The sequence below is a fragment of the Brachycentrus maculatus genome, unplaced genomic scaffold (genome assembly GCF_059751285.1).
Source record: "Brachycentrus maculatus isolate JH-2025_06_01 unplaced genomic scaffold, ASM5975128v1 h1tg000393l, whole genome shotgun sequence".
NCBI lineage: Eukaryota > Metazoa > Arthropoda > Insecta > Trichoptera > Brachycentridae > Brachycentrus > Brachycentrus maculatus.
This window is the reverse complement of record NW_028281142.1, coordinates 337,715-352,408: the sequence shown is the minus strand read 5'-3', so window position 1 is coordinate 352,408 and position 14,694 is coordinate 337,715. Positions and strand designations below refer to the sequence as shown.

The window sequence follows — 14,694 nt, the reverse complement described above, 5'->3', positions numbered from 1 at the left end:
GTTTAGTTAAATAGAAATGACAAAAAAGGGCATTCAAATACATTATGTCATGTAAAAAAACATATGAAATAATGGTTTTTAACCCCTGCCTTCTTGTTTATACAACAGAACTTTGTCTAGCCTTCCAATAGTCTGATGTTGTCGATAATGACAAAACCCAGTCCTCGATCTTCCTCTGCTTCTATTTCCAACTGCATTTGCCTCATAAATTTAATTTTCTGTTCTTTCTTCACTCATTTGATTCACATGCCCAAACCATCTCACCAAACCTTCTTCATTTTATCAATAATGCTTATCTCAGCCTTGCATTAATTCCTTCTTTCACCGTTCGAACATCTATCATTACATTCAATTCAATTTATTCAATAATAATGAATACATACATTTCAACATTTAAAGCGGATACATTCAAAACGTAAATTAAAAATTATACAATAAGACTCTATGCTTTATTTCCATACATTTGAGTTAGAACCTGATTTTTTGTTTATTCACATATATTTCGCTCACTCTTTTCAACAACGTCATATATCAAAAAACTTGATTTTTCAGAAGATCGTTTTTAAGGTTTAAAAATATAATAAAATGTATTAAAAATAAATATCAAGCCACTTATCGAACTTTTTACTGTGCAATAGATTTTTTTAGGTAAACTGAATGTTTTTTTTTTCATTTGAAAAATATTAAATTTATTTTAAAAAATAATTAAACAGTACCCTTTATTCAAAATGCAAAAACAACACTTTCTGCCCTGTAGCGGGTAAATATAAAGTCAAAAATATGCCGCTTTTGCTGGGATATAGTACATTTTCTAGGCATTCCGAGAACATGCACAACTGAAAATTGACGGTTTTTGATATATGACGTTGTTGAAAGGAGTGAGCGATATATATGTCTAAAGTGTATAATTAAAATAAAACGCAGATAAAGTTGTCTTAATTTCAACAAATTAATAAAGCATGTGTTTAAAATTAAAATAAAACATGTTTTTAGGCTACAAAACACATAACAATTTAATATGTGTGTGTCGCGGACTAAAGAGTTTAAAGACGTTGTATATTTCTTCTTAAAAGAGTGTTGTCTGACAAATTCTTAAATTAAGACGTTCTCTACGGTATAACACAGGGTGGCGCAAAATTAATCACCATATTGATAGTCCATTTATTATACCAACTGAAAAAAGAGGGGTTAATGATTAAAAATATCAGAAATAATGCACTCGTGTCAGAAATCGGATTATTCACACTACGGATGAGACAAGCATCTATCGTTTTCAAATGAGAGAAAATGGTAGTCTGTGAATGTTTCCTTATGCGTCAGCTGTTCATATATAGCGTATCATGTGTACATCTACAACGCGCACATGCGGGACACTATGTTTTCTATCGTTGTGTATACGGTGCTCTCCACTCCCGTGGTGTCAGAATGACATATGTAAATACATTATTATTATTATAAAAATGTGTATAAGTATGTATATAAATACATTTATGTTTATATAAATACATGCATTCAATTACAAATTCGTTGATATAATTAACTTTTTTTTGCAGAGACCCACCAAGCCACCTTATGTGTCTTGTCGGTGGAGTTCTTTTTAAATACGTTTTTAAAAAAAAATCTGGCTTAACACAAAAAACTATGTCATAATAATTATAGTATTAACTCATTATCAATTTATATCAAACGACATTGAACGTCAATCATATTTGACGTTTGTAAACTAGATAGCTGCAGTATACAAAAAAATGATAAAATGAGTACAAATATGTATTATTACTGGCTACTTGTCGGACATCATCTTTTCTTAATAATAGAAAAAATTTGAAGGTCCAAATAAAGATTACCATCACCCGAAATATTTTTTGAATTTAAAAGAAAACACTTGTTTTTTACCAATTTAATTATATTAATTTTATTTTATCGACTACTTTTGGAAGCTTTGCTTCCATCATCAGGTCTTAATTCAAACCGGAACTAGTCGTTAATATAAAATAAATATTTCTTGAATGTTTTTCGCAGATACTTTGTGGCACATTTTATAAACTTTTTAAAATAAAACAGTTTTGTTTTAACCATTTTTTTGACATCTATGTTTTAAGTGGTTAAAGCAAAGATGTCTTGTTTTATTAAGTTTAAAATAAATATATCTCAAGTGGTAAACAAACGTGTTTTCTTTCAAATTTCATACCGCAAAGTGAATACCGAAACAAGAAACAAAATCTTTTTATTTTATTTTATAAAAAAACTTACTTAAAACAAAATTGGAAGATCAATTTTGCGCTTTCTTATGGTGCAGCTGTAAAGTTCACAAATGTCAAATATGATTGACGTACGACGCCATTTTCAAAAATTATAACATTTTTCGATAGGATGATCAATTTTGCGCCACCCTGTAGTATAAAAAACAAATTCCCATTTGTGTTCTCTTAAAACGACAATGAAGCAGCAATTTCTACCAGAAAATCCTTGTTTACGCATGGAAATCGAACCGTGGGGAAAATGGTGGCTGCAGGAAGAAAACGCCTGGCAATAAATAAGTCTTATCTTAATTAAAAATCGTCCTCGTAACCAGCTAAGTACGTAGGCAGGTACTGGGCGATGAACAGATTCAATAACGAATAAAATTATGGCCTATGGGAATATTTTAAAATAATACCCAGAGGGATTTGAATAAATCAAATTATCGGTCGTTTTCATTATTCCATGTGATGGGCAAAAAATTACCTCTAAATATTCAGCTTTTACAGTTGTTAAAATACAATTTATATTACTGTTAATATTTTTATAATGTTTAAATTTTGCACTGACATTTCTTGGTTGAACTACATTCAAATGTATGAGAGAATGACTAAGAGCATATATGTGGCGAATGTGAGAAGGAAAACAGAACGAAGACGACCGAAATCGGATCAATCAGAACCTAAAATCTGGCGGTGTCAAAAATCTGCGTAATCGGAGGGCATGTATGACTAGATGTATGGATGTGACCACAACTCGACACTGTGTACAAGAATTTGGACAGTCTTCAATTGTTGTAAAAGTACCTATAATATAGGTTATAATAAGTCATCGAGTCTCAGGACCAAAAAATACCATTATATTTCGAAGATAGTAATCCCTTAACTAAGCCTTAAACGGTCGTAAGCCCTGTAAATGCCCAGAATTCAATATTCTTCTCCATCTACGTCAAAAAATAACGTAAAAAATAGCTCCTAATTGGAGAATATCCACATTTGTGAGTAAGTATATATGCATATAAATATTAAAAGCTAAAATAAATTGAAAATCATGTATTCAAGCGTTTTTTGGTAGGTATGTGAATATAATCCAGGATTCGGAACTCACATACAAATGGAAAGAGTCCCTGCTCAGTAAAACATTTTTGTGAACAAGTATTTGTCCGCCTCCGTAGTGTAATGGTCAGCACGCTGGGCTACCGTTCTGGAGGTCCCGGGTTCGATTCCCAGGGGGGGGGATCAAATAAATATAAGCGATTTTTTCACTGTAATATTTATTCAATATTACCCTGGACTGGTACCTGAATCGGAGGGTCGATCACCTTTCCTTCATGTGTAAACGATCAAGATAACACTGCGTTTATATGAAGCAGTGCCCTATGCACCATTGGGGTGCGGATAAGGGTTTTATTATTATTATTTGACACACTCAAAACGTTGTAAATATAAGTTATAATAATTAAACGGGTCTTAGGAGTAAATGAATACCGTTCTATCTAGTAGAGAGGTTGTATTCAATAGCAATCAGCAGAAATGAGCAGGGATTCAAGGATGGCTATAAAAGTTTGGCCACAGCATGTTTCCAGTTGTGTAGCGGCTCAAGGGACGGAAAGTAATTTTGCTAAAACATCCCCTGCCCTGAGTGACCGAGGCAGGGGGGGCGGACTTGCGGAACTTTCCCCAACCCCTACCGATCTTACATCCTTAAAAGAGAGCCATAAGTCACTTTTAGGAGGGTCGGAATGAAATTTTGTCACAGTGCTATTATTCGTTTTTTTGTAACTAACCCTTGGAATTTATCTTTATTGACCAAATTTTCTTCTTCTTCCTTAGAAATATATATTTCTTTCTATCTGTATTCCATTAAAAAAACGCAGTATTGAGAAAGTACTAATATATATTTATTTTGTATACTAAAAGCATTGACAACCTTGTGGTATGGTAATAATGTCAAATCGTAATTATTTTATTTTAATTTTAATGACCTGATGATAGAATAATTTTCTGAAACCGGTAATCACAAATAAGTGTTTTAAAAAAGTGGCATTACACAAAGTCAACAATGGAGAGTGTTTAATATATTTTTTTATTTTAAATACATATACTCGTATACACATTACAACATTAGGAGTTATTTTTTTATATTATTTTTTGACATCTCAACATAGATGAAGAAGAATATGGAAGTCTGGGCATTTACGGGTCTTACGACCGTCTAAGGCTTAGTTAAGGGATCACTATCTTCGAAATATAATGGTATTTTTTTGGTCCTGAGACTCGTTGAACTATTCTAACCTATATTATAGGTATTCACCAATTCTACCGATTGATAACCACACTACTCAAATTCTTGGAACTTCTATATATATATATATATATATATATATATATATATATATATATATATATATATATATATATATATATATATATATATATATATATATATATATATATATATATATATATATATATATATATATATATATATATATATATATAAATATACATATATATATATATATATATATATATATATATATATATATATATATATATATATATATATATATATATATATATATATATATATATATATATATATATAAATATATATATATATATATATATATATATATATATATATATATATATATATATAAATATATATATATATATATATATATATATATATATATATATATATATATATATATATATATATATATATATATATATATACATATGGTTCAAATTCGAAACCTGGTGCTTGAATCACTAGAATTTTACTAGAGACATCTATAGTGAGATGAAAATGCGCTTTTCTTACTGAGCAAAACCTTTTTTATTAGTATGTAAGGTTCGAATCATAAACTATAATCACATACATGGAAACGCTAGAAAACATCCATTTCATTTTTATTATTTTAGCTTATAATTTGACCAGTTAATTTATTTACAACATATTTAATTTTAATTTTTAATTCTTCTTCATCTATGCTGCGATGTGAAATAACTCATAAAATTGGAGATAATCACGATTTGTAAACAAGTATTTGGACACACTCCAAATGTTAGAAATAAACCCTATCTAAACTCACAAAATAAGTCAAATTATGAGATTTATATACCATATACCTAATATTATGTATTTAAAGATTTGGCGTTTACTTCGTAGAATTCTATTTTAATTTATGCATCAAATGTTAATTCAAATACAGATTTTTTGAGTCTACTAAGCTGTATTTTACTGTTACGAAATATATAAAAATCAATTTTGTGACAATTGTTTGAAATTGCCATAACAAGTTGCCATAATCATTGTCACAAAATTGATAATTGTTTGAAATCGCCTAGTTATTGCAATTTCAAACAATTATCACAAAATTGATTTTTATACATTTTTTCAACTATAAAATACACTTAATAGACTCAAAAAAATCTGTGTTTGATCTAACATTTAATACATTAACCTAATATTATATTTGAATTGGTAGATTTAGCGTGGGTTTAGCGAAAGCGTACAATTGTTTGAAAATGCCATAACTAGGCGAAATAATTGTCACAAAATTGATTTTTATGACTTTTTATTAACAATAAAATATAACTTGGTAGACTGAAAAAAAAATAGTGTATGATTTAACATTTAATATATAAAATTAATATTGTATTTACATTAGTAGATTTAACGTGGGTTTGAGGGCTTTTCAAACATGAGGGTTGGGGCTATATTTGACCCATTCAAGCGAATTCTCTAAATATAACCAATTGTGCTCTTTAAATACTAACGTGTGGGACGAAAAATACTCATCGCTGTAAGTCCACATTACGAACTAAATACGCCGAGTACTCCACTACGCCCACAACGCAAGCGTAGCGTAATACCGTACCAGCTCAGCTGTCCGCTCACCCGAATTGTTTACAAACGGTTGTACAACTTTTGCGTGTATTTGGATGCGATCAATAAATACAAAATAATTTAACTTATAAACTAAGTAATCGTCACGCCGCTCTCCGTAGGGGTAGGCAGATAGAATAGAACGCCATACCAGTCTGCCTTTGCTTCTTTCGTCTTTATGAATCTTCTCAAAAAAATTATATTATATATATATATGTATATATATATAAATATATATATATATATATATATATATATATATATATATATATATATATATATATATATATATATATATATATATATATATATATACATATATATATATATATATATATACATATATATATATATATATATATATATATATATATATATATATATATATATATATATATATATATATATATATATATATATATATATATATATATATATATATATATATATATATATATGTATTTATATCGTACATTTTTCATACATCTGTTGATTTCTCAACATTGTCCATGTTTTATTTTCAATATTCAAGGTCCCAAAGGGAGAAAAAAAACACGATTTTCCAACTTTTTAAGGATAAAAATTATTATTAAATCTTAATAACAGTTCACCTTTAAGATATAAACATGAGTGAACAATACCAAAATGCAATACCAAACTTTTCCAACAGACTTCAAATATTTGGGAACTAAGTACTTCAACAACCTTCCCACAGACTTAAAAAAAATTAAAGACTTTAAAATGCTGATAAAATAAATTAAATTTATTTTATGTATGTTACTCTAAAAAAATGTAAATCGTAAAACAAGTGTCAGTCCCTCTCCAAGTACAAGAGGTCAGTCTCTTTTTTGGAAGGAACTGCGTTTTTAATTTTAAAATTATTAGAAATGTTTAAAAAATAAATTAAAATTGATAAAAAAACATTGTAATCACATTAAATAAATAGATAAATATTTTTTTTTTTAAAAACATTTTTTTTTCTTGAAAATTGTATGATGAACTTTGATAGTTTAAACCTTAGTTAAAATTGAGTTTATTTTATTTATTTCATGTTTAAAAACAAACTTTTATACAATCGAATGTCCAATTTCAACACTACTCTCATCTTTTGTATTTTAAATAAAAAATTAAGGCATTCACCGGAATTTTTCAATTAATGCTATTGCACATATTCGAGCATCTAAATTTCCCAAGGGGAATCAATTCGGGAACGAAAGGGTTAAACGTCGTTGTACACCGTTTATACTTATCCCAAACTTATGTCGACGTAAGGATGATTCCCACTTTTAACTGATAAAAATTGAAAGTCTTTTATTCTCATTAAGGGGAGGTTTATTTCAATAGGGTAGTTGTCAATCATGAGTACAGCAGGAAATGTTTCATGTGTGTAAAGTGATTACTTAAACCAGCCTATGAAACTCTGTAAGCCCTTTAAAGAAGTCCATATTCTTCTTCGTTAAAATATCAATATGAATAATTATGAAGTGGACAAAATTAAGTTTAGTGAACAATGATTTGGACAAACTTAAAGAATAAAATAACTGTTCAAAATGTAAGTTTTATAAAAAAATCGTGTTTTCAGGCGTCTCCTAGTATGTGAAATAATTCGGAAAGGATCTAACACACATTTAAAAAAAAGGTCTTTGCCAATTAAAAATCTTTCTCAACCCAACCAAATATAGTGTCGTGATTAAGCACGTAAAAAGTGTTAATATAAGAATTAAATCCTACCCATTATTGACAACCACACTACACAAGTTCTTGGAAGCTCTATATATGTATGAACCAATTTCGAAACATTGTTCTTGAATCACTAGAGACATCTATTGGTTAGATGTAAAGAAAAGTTTTAATGCGCAGAAACTCTTTTAATAGTATGTGAGGTACGAATCCTGGATTATAATACATGAGAAACATGAGAAACGCCAGAAAATATTATATTATTTTATTATTTTAGCTTATAATTTGATCAGTTAATTTGTCTACAACATTTTGAGTGTGTCCAAATACTTGTTCACAAAACAACTATTTGGACACACTCAAAATGTTCCTTAATGTCAGTTAATTATTGTTATAGTATTGTCTCCTATCTCTGTTTCCTCTCATATCCTTTATTTATTGTTTTTACAATGTATTTTGTTTGTAAGAGCCCAAATCACCCGTGAAGATTTAAGAAGTGTATATTTTCATTTTATAAATATCTGAAAAGTGTTTTTTTTTTCTTACCTGAACTATCAGCCAGACGTCTTCCACACTTGGAGGATTAATAATTATAGATTTAAACAATTTCTACCACGGAAATAGTCTATATTAATTGTTTTTACACAGAGCACATATTTGGGGTTGTCGATGGATGGTCGAGGTTTAATCTGAAACAAAAATAAAATTATGTTTTATTTATTTTAATTTCATGTACCGAAAATATGATCATTGGCGGGCTTATTTCCGAGAAGCAATGTCTTCATACCAACCAAAAACAGACTTTATTGGTCAAAACGTTTGATACCTTATATAGCTTTTTGTAATCAGAGGGTAGATAGTGCTTGAATATGAAGTATAAATGAGGAAGAAAAAAAACATCAATTAATATTTAATGCTGTAAACAAAAATTGTCAAAAATCATAATCTGATGATAATAATTTTGAGCATGCAACAGGTGTTTTTACCTGTGTCAGGTGTTAAAATATTTTTTTAAATAGCATTTTTATCGCAATGTTATAATTGACCCGCAGATGTTATAATTAAGTTATAATAATATATTTATAGTGATTTTAAAACAAAGTTACATTTTAATTATAAAATGGAAAATAACGAAGTTAGTGCTTCAAATATAAATTATTCAAAGTACAGTATCGAACGGATAAATTGAAACAACCATTTTCGTTTTACATTCGTAAAAATTATCCTAAAATCTTTTGTTTATTAGTTATATCTCAAATTTATATTAAATATCATCTCATTTGAGCTAAATAATTTTTTTTACTCTTTTTGGCATCTATTATGCAAGTGGATGTCATTTTTTCGTCTCGAAACCAAACCTGAATTATGGACAAAACGAGCTTTTCCAACGTAGTGCAATCAATTTTGAAGAACCGATTCTTACACGTTGCCGATAGATTTTCAATTAGGTTTATGTCTTGAAAAATTCTTGACCAGTCTAATACAGTTCATTGTTTTTGTATGAAAAATTTCATCATTTTTTTTTTTGGATTTGTGGCAGCGGGTTAAATCCTTCTTAAATATTCCATTACTATTTGATCTTCGTTTTTGTATCTCTGGTAGTATTTTTTCCAGTAAAATTGGGTGATACTTCTAGCTATTCATCATCTCAGTCGCTGAAAGAACCAGCCATGGTCCATAATACGAGGAACACCCTCAAAACCTTTTTTTTAAAGTTTTGTTTCAATTAATCTTTTCGATACTGTAAATGCTTTGAATATTTAAAGTATTAAGAATATTTACAACATTTTGAGTGTGTCCAAATACTTGTTCACAAAATCTGGATTATCTCCAATTACAGGAGTTGTTTTCATATTATTTTTTGACATCTCATCAAAGATGAAGAAGAATATGGAAGTCTGGGCATTTACGGGGCTTACGACCGTCATAGGCTATCATATCATAGGCGTCATAAATTATCTGGTCAAATTATATGCTTAATAATAAAAATGAAAATGGTATTTTCTGGCGTTTCTCATGTGTGTGATTATAATCCAGGATTCGGATCTCACATACTAATATAAGAGTTTCTGCTTAATAAAAAGCTTCTTTACATCTCACCAATAGATGTCTCTAGTGAAGTTCTAGTGATTCATGAACAAGGTTTCTAAATTGGTTCATATATATAGAAATTCCAAGAATTTGAGTAGTGTGGTTGTCAATAATGGGTAGAATTGGTGAATGTTACACGCGTGTAAAGTGATCACTTAAACCAGCCTATGACGGTCGTAAGCCCCGTAAATGCCCAGACTTCCATATTCTTCTTCATCTTTGATGAGATGTCAAAAAATAATATTAACAATATGTTTAACTGTACATTTAAAAGATATAATATTAAAAAATCTTTTTTTTAACTGAAATAACATCTTAGATTATTTAACTAACTTTCATGTATTAAACCATTTGATTACTTCTTAACCCTTTCCAAGTTAAAGTGGTAATCAATAGTAGTTAAAACATAATTACAAGTTGATGAACTGAAGACTTTTTTTTATCTACCCGTCACTTTTAAGTACTTCAATCAATCACTAGCTGTTTTCGTGGCATTAATGTGCGCAGTTTACTTAGCGCTATTCAATACAAAGTGGACAGAACAAAATAATGAAACTACATTAAATAAACACATTATCTAATAAATAAGTACGCGGCTTATAGGAAAATTTTCCCTAGGCAACAAGCATGTTTTATATTCCCCGTCTTCTTCTTCTTCTTTTGGTTTCGTATCAGTTTTCTCTGACGCTAGCGATCACTATACGGAGAAAGCTTCTGTCGTATAGCTAAGAACAACTTCAACTCTGTTTGAATTCAGATGTAATCAACTCTTTTGGAATTACCTAACGTTAAGTGAAATCTGGCTACGGCTAATGCAACACCTTTATATATATATATATATACATATATATATATATATATATATATAATATATATATATATATATATATATATATATATATATATATATATATATATATATATATATATATATATATATATATATATATATATATATTGTTGAGATGGTTTGTACATGTGGAACGTGAGGAGTGAGGAAAGAACGGTTAAACAAATTAATGAGGCGAATGTAGTTGAAAAAAAAGGCAGAGGAAGACCGAGGAAAACTTGGTACAATAAGGTATGTCAAATACTTGCATCTTCAATAAGAAGACAGAATAACTTGCATCTTCAAATATTTCAAATACTTGAAAGCGGACATGTCAGGAGTCGGAACAATCGGCGGGTATGTATGAGGAGACCCATGAATGTGAAAACTGTTTGCGTGTGTGTGTGTGTGTGCGTATGTATGTATACATACAATAATAAATATCATTTATTACGTCAACAATTATAACATACGTAAACATATACATTTGTTTTTGCACCCCAATTGTTTTCCTTTCATTTTGATTTGAATGAAATTGTTATTCAATCGGTTTAAATTGAGTATAGGGATGTTTTTAGAGGGGTTGGAAGGTTTGCCGATTTACGAGGAGATTATGTAAGTATTATATGACGGTAATCAAAATCGAATTAATTCACTCACCAACATGCGTTAGTTCACACAATCCAGAAGTCGTTAAAGAAATTAAAATATTGATTTTGTAAGCCGTTTGACATATTCAAATATTCCCACATTATTATTATTCGTTCTGAAAGTAAATAAAACCTTATTGATGGATACATATGAAAGTGAGTCAATTAAAAAATGCGAAAGCAATAAAAAATTAAATAAAAAAACCCAGATATTTTGTGTATTATTTTTTAGCATCTCAATTAAGATGAAGAAGAATATGGAAGCCTGAGCATTAACGGGGCTTACACCGTCATAAGCTGGTTTAAGTGATTCACTTTACACACGCGTAACATTCACCAATTCTACCCATTGTTGACAACCATACTACTCAAATTCTCGAAAGTTCTATATGATCCAATTACGAAACAATGTTCTTGAATCACTAGAATTTCACTAGAGACATCTATTGGTGAGATGAAAAGAAGCTTTTAATTGAGCAAAAACTCTTTTATTAGTATGTGAGGTCCGAATCCTGGATTATATTCACATACATGAGAAACGCCATAAAATATCATTTTCTTTTATTATTATTTTATCTTATAATTTGACCAGTTAATTTATTAACAACATTTTGAGTGTGTCCAAACACGTGTTCACAAATCTGGATTGTCTCCAATTATAGGTGTTATTTTTATATTATTTTTTGACTTGTCATCAAAGATAAAGATGAATATGGAAGTCTGGGCGTTTACGGGGCTGACGACCGTCATAGGCTGGTTCGAGTGATCACTTTACACACGTGTAACATTCATCAATTCTACCCATGGTTGACAACCACACTACTCAAATTCTTCTTTCTAAAGTTCTACATACATATGTGAACCAATTTTGAAACATTGTTCTTGAATCACATTGTTCATGTGTGTGTGAAAAAATAAAAATAAAACATACTATTTCGCAAAAATTTGAGTGTGTCCAAATACTTGTTCAAAAATCTTTTTTTACTCCAGTGAGTTTGTTTTACTGTTAGTTGATTCATGATATACCTAGTATGTATAATACATTAATTCCTTGAGATTAAGGAAACATGTAGGAGTACCAAAAATTGAGTACCATGGTTGTCGATCATAGGTTGAGTGGTGAATTTTTCAGGTCTATAAAACGATGACTTAACCAGCCTATGACAGGTCAAAAGTCCTGCAAAAACCAAGACTTACATATGTTTCTCATCTATGTTAAGATTAAATTTTTTTTTATTTAAAATTACATTTGTTTTCACTCTGAGAGTGTTCTAAATTTACGTTAAAAAACAATAAAAAAACAAAAATTTGGCGTCATGTGGCTCTCACCAAGAATTATATCATTGCGAGTACAGTGAATCTACAGTTATTTTATCTCTAATTGTTTTTTTTGTAAATATGAATCAGAGGTAAAATAAATATGAATATAAATAAAATAAAATAAAATAAATATGCATTTAAATAAATCAGAGAATTTAAAAAATAAATATGAACGGACAGTATGTATGTATTGCCTTAACTCCATAGAAAAACTTCACTAGATCGCTAATTTTTTTTTTTTGGGACAGTCGAATTCTGTATTTGGTAGGTACTAATTTCTTTTCACTCGATCAGCGGCGGTCCAAGTCGCCAGAGGTCGCACATGCATTAAAAATAGGGTCGATGGGGCCTCCTTGTTATATAAAATTCATTGTTCCCCGCCCCGTCTGGGCGGTAGAGGGTAAAGCGGACCGAACGACCCGTTCGCTGGTTCTGTTTTCCTGGTACTTTGATATTTTTTTCTTCATATTTACATCTTTTGTATATATATATATATATATATATATATATATATATATATATATATATATATATATATATATATATATATATATATATATATATATATATATATAAATATATATATATATACATATATATATATATATATATATATATATATATATATATATATATATATATATATATATATATATATATATATATATATATATATATATATATATATATATATATATATATATATATATATATATATATATATATATATATATATATATATATATATATATATATATATATATATATATATATATATATATTATGTGTGTGTGTGTATGAGAGATATCGTAGTCGTACAAGAGAAAGTGACCAACTAATAAAACGTAAAATGTTCCATTCAAGTCACTTTTGGTTGGCAAGATAATAGTCATCAATGCAGTTAGTCATTTTCAAGAAGTCAATATATTATGCTTCCATGTTTAAAATTCTTTGAGATTTTTTTCAGGGCCAGCAAGATATCAAAGCCATTAAGCCAGTAAGATATCAAATAGTCAATGATCACATTCTTGTAAAGTAAATGCCTTGGTCACTTCTCCTGCTTGACTACGATATGTATGTGTAAGACGTGCATCTGTAAGATGTGGGAATGTGGAATGGGCGAAGATTGTTTTCAAAGACAATTTGATGTGGCGTTCTATTCTTTCTCCCTACCCCTGCTGGGAAACCGCGTGATAATTGGTTAATTAGTTATATTCTCACATCTTACATATCTATATACCATAATATAAACATTTGTGCTAACTATTTTTTCGTTTCCATTTAGATAGGCTGAGCCACAGCAACTCGTAGTTGGCCGTTTTGCCAGTATAAATATAATCGTGACGTAGTAACGTAAAATTTCGATTCAACACGCACAAGGAATAAAGCTATATCTGCAGTCTACGCGAATATGAGTTATTGATACTGCATGATAATCCATCATATTTGTTTTTATATATTCGTATAAATATTATAAGTTATATCAAATTGTTACTCTTTCCATTTTTAATGGTTTATCACATATTATAACTCTTGATAGTTAAGGCCCTACTCGCAATAATAGAATTCATTACGCGAGAGACTGCGCTGAGAGCCGGTCGCCACCGCACGATTGATTTTTATAAAATTATTAATTGGATTTTTTTGTTTGTTTTTTAGTATACTGAAAAAATATGTTTTTATTGTTTAACTCCTTACCTTACAATATTTTTTTTTTCAAAACCAAATACTTAAAAAAACGTATTTTTTCATTACAAAAATTGTAAAAATACTTTTGATTAAATATTCGGTTTTAAAAAGCAAATATTTATCGAAAGGTAAGAAGTTAAAAAACATTAACACATTTTTTCAATATACTAAAATTTTCTTTTCTTATTTTTCTTATTTCTCATTTTTTTCTTTTCTTATTTTTCTTATTTTTATACCATTACGTCAAATGTTACCTAATTTTATAGAAAATTACGTTGCGATTTAACGTATGTGATG

General features: G+C 28.8%; 1 protein-coding gene across 1 annotated transcript in view; it reads right to left on the bottom strand.

The window, feature by feature from the left end:
* LOC148303005 (acetylcholinesterase-like) overlaps window positions 1-14,694 on the bottom strand; it is a 93,434-nt gene that overhangs the window by 68,770 nt on the left and 9,970 nt on the right. The window contains exon 2 of the mRNA XM_088270715.1: window positions 8,365-8,507. The gene's annotated coding sequence lies outside the window, so the exon portion shown is untranslated. The remainder of the gene's footprint in view (window positions 1-8,364; window positions 8,508-14,694) is intronic.